The sequence below is a fragment of the Manacus vitellinus genome, unplaced genomic scaffold (genome assembly GCF_001715985.3).
Source record: "Manacus vitellinus isolate BGI_N305 unplaced genomic scaffold, ASM171598v3 scaffold_7_pilon, whole genome shotgun sequence".
Classification (NCBI taxonomy): Eukaryota; Metazoa; Chordata; class Aves; order Passeriformes; family Pipridae; genus Manacus; species Manacus vitellinus.
The window spans coordinates 21,468,083-21,474,138 of record NW_021940813.1 but is presented as its reverse complement, the minus strand read 5'-3'; positions in this window follow the sequence as shown (position 1 = coordinate 21,474,138).

The following is a 6,056-nucleotide window of genomic DNA, read 5'->3' as shown; positions in this document are numbered from 1 at the left end:
GGGCGAGCCGGTCGTGTGGAGGGACCCTGCTGTCGGTCAGCAGTGCCTTTGTGTCCTGCAGTCGCTGCCATGTCCCGGAGCCCGCAGGCACCCAGTTCCGCCGGGACTGGGGAAGGCGGGGCTGGAAAGCCCTACCCCGGCTCCGGCGGAGCAAAGTAACGCGCGCTTTCTGGCTCTTGTTTTTTTTTAGCAGACGTCACCGGCAATCCCCTAATTTAGGGGAGACTGACTCATCATTTCTGAGCGCCCAGACTTGCTGGTGCAGTCGCTGTTCGGTGAGGCACCGGCGTTCCTCTGCTTGTTGCAGGGAGTGAAGGGAGCGACGGCCTGTCTGTGGGGACCCCCCGCCTCAGCCCCATTAAAGTGTTTTTGCTGCCGTCATCAAATCGGTGCCTGAAAGCGCAAAGTTGGGTTTTCAGGGAAGAACAGGCAGCCCTTTAGTGATACCTCCCACCCTCCAGTGGGAGTCGGGCACGGAAATAATTCTGAGGAGTGGAGACGGTACCACAGACTAAGCCCGTTTTGAACCGACCCCGACCCACTTCTTCGGGCAGGTGTCAGAGGGCAGTTGCTTGTTTTCTGAAGATATTTGTAAGTTCTCCCAGTTTTTCTTCCTCTCCTTTTTTGTCACCATGAGTTGCTGTAAAAAAATGAGTTGCTGATGTAAACCTCACATACACAAGATCTTAGTTTTTTAACTTACAGTGAGCACTACAGCATCTAGGCAGGACTCCAAGCCAGTGCTTGTGGACCTGTGTGTGGTGGCATAGAAAGGGAATTGTCTGATGGCAACACTGGCCTGGGAACACCTGTTTCTGGTTGTTGGCATCACCTTGGTAGTTACAGCCTGCTTCCCCAGTGCCTTGAAGAACCTGAGCCACTGTCAGCAAGTAAAGGTAGTTAACAGTCCCCTAGCTTGTGCGAGAACCCAAGCCAATAATTGTGACTCAGTAGAGGCAAGACATCTGAAAAGAATTCAGACGACTCCTTAAAAGAGTAATTTTTGCAAAAAAAGGTAATCATCATTCTAGACACACAGTAATAATTACACATACAAATAAGAAATCAGTTCGTAAAAGACCTGCTAATTTAGTAAACGGGAACTTCTGTCCCTCCTCCTTATAGACAAAATTAGGAAGGGAAACTTTGAAGTGTGGCCGCAGCCTGCTAAGCTTCAGTAATCTTCTCAAAGGTGCTGATAAATTGGATGCACTGAGGATACAGAGCTTGGTATCATCTGCCTCTTGAAAGTGCCATCTACTAAATCATCCTCTGTTAGCTCCTCATATGTCAATAGAAGAGTGACAGAGAAAACCACCATCAGACTTTGCACAAGTCCTCAGGAAAGCATGGGACTGAGCTCACCTGTAAATGCATTTGGTATCTGTTTTGAAGGTCCTCTTTTGAAGATGCTCAGTGTTTTGTACAGTTGGTATAGGAAGGTGTGGAGTTGATGCCCATTGCCCTATCTCCGCTTTTCCTCCTCTTCCTCTGCTTTCTTTTTATATTGGCCTCTTGCCTCTGAACTACAGTAGGTGAGAGATGGGAGATTTTGAATGGAGTTTCTGAACTTTTTTTTTTCCACATCAGCAGCCCATTTCTTCCCTGCTGAAGAACTCACAAGTAGAAGTCATTGTCATGTGTCAAAGAAGGGACTCATGGGCTTCATTTTCCTCTTATTTCCTATACTTCACTCATCAGAGTAAAGTTCAGAATACTTCATATCAGGATCCCAAACCTCTGAACATGTTCCACAAATATGCAGATACTGCATATAACAGGATAGTTGGTACAAGGAATTTTGTCTGCCTCCTTTTTCCTTCTCTGCCTTAGCTGAATATTGCTATATGAAATACTGTGTAATCATTATGGATGTATCTCTGTTTAGTAAAAAAGATAGCGTCTTCTGATCGTTTGTCATTATACTTTATAAGTACGGATGAATCAGATGAGTTACTCTGGCTAATTAATTTCCACACCATTTAATGGCTTAATCCCTCTTCTATAGTTACATACAGTTGGAGGTTTTTTCTCTTGCTTGTTTGTCTGTTTATTCTTTGAGGCTAAATTCATGCTTACCTGGATATAATGCTTACCTTATAAAATTTTACAAGTCTATTCATTTTGCTTGTGGTTGAAGGTTTTGAAACAAACTGCAAACAGTTAACATACAAGGTGAGCAGAGCTGAGGTTTGCAAGTATGAGACCAGCAGAGAAGTCATGGTTCACACATGCAATATGCATTGGCTGTGCAGTGGATAGTTGGGTCAGAAACACCTGTTCGTGTTTCTGAATGATCTGAAATTAATGTATTCAAAAATATAGAAAACTAATCTGGTTGAGTTTCTCCTTTTTCTGCTTCCCAGTAAAGGCTCAAGAACTTTGTGAACTTCCCAAACACCTACCTAACGTAGGTCTGCCATTCTAAACTTCTTTTTTTTAAATCAGCCAAATCCCACTTAAGGATGTCGCTGGCTACAGCACATCTCCTCCTCTGCTTTCCCCAAGACAGTTGCACTCACTGCCTCTTTTCACACCTGTTTTCTGCTTACTGCCATCTCTTTCTTGCACCTGCTACACTGGTGCATCTCCAAAGCTCTAGTGAGCTTAAACAGCATTAATCTGGCATTAAAGGTGAGCAAAAAATTCTGACTGGACCTAGTAAGTGTGTGTTGCAGTAGAAGGCCAAGACAGAAGTACATCTGAGTGTTCCCAGAGTGTCAGCAGAGTCAACACAGATCAAGGGCAGCATATTCCATGGGCTCCACATTCTCTAGAAAGTTCAAGAGATCTATACCTCAACCGTTGGAAACCACTGACAAAGACACCAATCTGAACTCTGACTGAATTCATACCAATCCTCAGGCTTGTTTCTGTCAACTGTGGTGCAGGACCCAAACACTTTCTGGGTGATGAAAAACAGGCAATGTTTGGCAGAGCAGTTGATGAGTAGGTTGTCTGAACAGTAGTAGATGGTGCTAAAAACTATTATGCTTTTGGTAAGAACAGGAAAGTTTATTTGGTTCTTTATGTCCACTAGTGAAATTTCTTTTGCAGTCTTATTCCATTTCCCCAGAATCACCCTTTTGAAATAGGTATCTCAAAATAATTTCTCGTATATACAACATGCTCTTTACTTTGTGAATATTTGGTGGAATGGCCACTCACGATTTACAATATTTCTGAGCCAAGCTTTTGGTAATAAGCTTGAGACAATTTTTATTCCGCTTTTAAAAATCAAGATTCTGAAGCAAACCAATATGCGCCTAGATTTTATATGACTAAAAGGACTGCAAAAGGTAAGTCAAAATGTGTGTATTATTATAGACTGCTACAGAGCCCCAAGAGAAATTCAATCCACTGCAGTAGATTTAGACCGTCTTTGCTTTTGGTTTGTATTTTGTCTTTATAATCTTTCCCTACCTTATTTTCTCAGGGTCAGCTTCCTTGCCAGGTTCCTGAACTAGAACCTGACAAGAGGGGCCACAGATACTGGCAACATGCTCTTTGATAACACAGCAAATGCAGCCTTTTTCCTCTGTCGACAATTCTAAGCCAGTATGGTTTAATTTTTTAGAAGAAAAATACAGCATCTTTAGCAATAGAGGGAAAACTGTAAAACCTTACAAAGCACGTGTGTCCTAATAATAAATGGAAAGGAAGAATAATTTTTTAGCTTTATTCATGTATGATACAAAACATGCTCTGGGATTTGCCCACTGATCTTACCTCTGGGGACAAATCTTGTAGGTAGTCCTGCAACTGTGAACTGGAAAACAGAGGAGCCAGGTGAGCCAAAATCCCCCGAGATCCTCCCTGCTGGCCACAGATGTGTTGCCATGTGTGCTGCTGGTGGACAGCACACACAGCTGTGCTGCTAACAGATTTTTTCCCTTTTGATAAGGATGAAAGGGAAACATTGCCTTTTTGCACATGCAGATAAAGGGGCAGAAAACATATAGACCCATTCTAAGGTGTTCAGGAGTCACCCCTTTACCTTAGAGTTTCAGTTTTTATTTAAAAGGAAGTTTTAGCCTTAACGGCTCCTAAGAAAAACGTAGGACGACTTGACAGTATTACATACATGTGTGTCCCCTTGAAACAACAGTTCACCTGAAGCTCAGACAGGCGTGCCCCAGTGGGATTGTGACTTAAGAGATGTACTGCTCTGCATATCCCATTTCCTACTGGCTGTTCAGAAAATACAGAAGTAACAGCAGGACAGCAGGCCCAGGCCTGGCATTGACTGGGTGCACCCTGGCTCCAACTGCTGGCAACCTCTAAAGGCATCTTCTACTCCAGGTGGAAGCAGAGGTCTCCTGATGGAGGCAGAAAATCCTTTGCTGCTATTTTGCCTCTCTGGTAGGTGACTGTTGTCTCATTGCTCATGTCCTAGGCCAGGAATAAGGGTATTGGTATAGCTGGCATAAGTGGAGGTGTGCTTACAGCCACAGACCAATTTTTTCTGAGAATGCTGGTATTTTTAAAATGAATAATTTATGGTTCCAATCTACCGGGATTAGTTTTGCTTTTATTTGAAATTACTTTCTTTTGGTACTTCAGTGCTTGAAGAATACTCTCCACTGTTCCACTGAATATATTCTACTACATTAAAACAAATCTCAAGTGTGAATGATGTTAGCTGTTTATTTCAGGCATTTAATTATCGTGGTCTTTCCCACCATCAGAAAATAATGTTTTATAGCACAACATAGTGGTTTCTGGACTAAAAGCTAAAAGCCAGTCTGGGTAGCACAGACACTAAGCCTTCTGAAAGCGCTGGGAAAGAAAAAGCTCCTGCATTCTTCTGATCTGTTGGCAGTTTCATCCATGATAGCTAAACCTGGAATTAAGGCTAAAAATGTCTGTTGTTACTTAGCATTGACTTGGACTCTGTCAAAGTGCTTGGAACCATACAGAACAAAGAAGAGAACAGAATTAATGACAACTCTTAACTAGATGTGTGTGGAACAGCAAAGACATCAAAACCAGCTCACTATGGAAACTGAAATAATTGGCTTGTGAAGTTTCCTGAGAAATATATAAAGCAAACATTTACAAAGGTTATTGGATGGTGTCTTCAGTTTCATCCTAAATAGTCTCAAATTAGCAAGCCTATAAATTAGGTTTCCTATTTGATCAAAAAATTAAGATTGTTAAATGACAAATTTTAAATGTTCCTATTACATATGAGAAAAATGTATCAAATCTGTCCCTGGTAGATAGAAGAGAAAACAATACAAGGACTTCTGTGAGGCAGCTCACCACAGGCAGACCTGCAGCATCCAGTCAAGAAAGGCTGTGATTGTTCAGTATTACCTTCCTCCCAAAGGTCAACAAGGTAACACAGTGGTCTGGGAGACCTGAAAAGCTCTGCTGTGAACTACCTGCTTAGAGGCTTGTGTGGAAAATGACAGTTTGGAGTGGGATAGACAATACGTGCTGGCACTGACAGTTCACTCTCCTCATACAAGAGCAAGGGTGGCTGCAACTGGAGCTCACAGGCCCCAACTTCAACACATGCCAAGTGGATGCTTCCTAAAAATGGCAGTAGACTTGCAGTACCCCTTGTCAAAGGCTAGAGTTGATGTGGGTTCACAGAGACCAGGGAAATTAATAGTACAGCAATCTGTCGGGGGAGGGTACAAAAACTAAGGGGAAGGGGGGCCAAAAAACCCCTAAGGCATTCAGCTGAGAATGTCATCTGGTCAGAAGCTGGAAAAATATCCAGGAAAATATTCACAGAATCATAGAATGGTTTGGATTGGAAGGGACCTTAAAGATCATCCAGTTCCAACCTGTCTGACATGGACAGGAACACCTTCCACCAGACCAGGTTGCTCAGAGCCCCATCCAACCTGGCCTCAAATACTTCAAGGGGTGGAACATCCACAGCTTCTCTGAGCAACCTGTTCCATTACTTCCCTACCCTATGAGTAAAGAGTTTCTTCCTAACATCTAATCTAAATGTCTCTTACTTCAAAACTGTTCCTCCCTTGTCCTATCACTGTGTGCCCATATAAAAAGTCACTCTCCCCCTTTTTTATAAGCCCTCA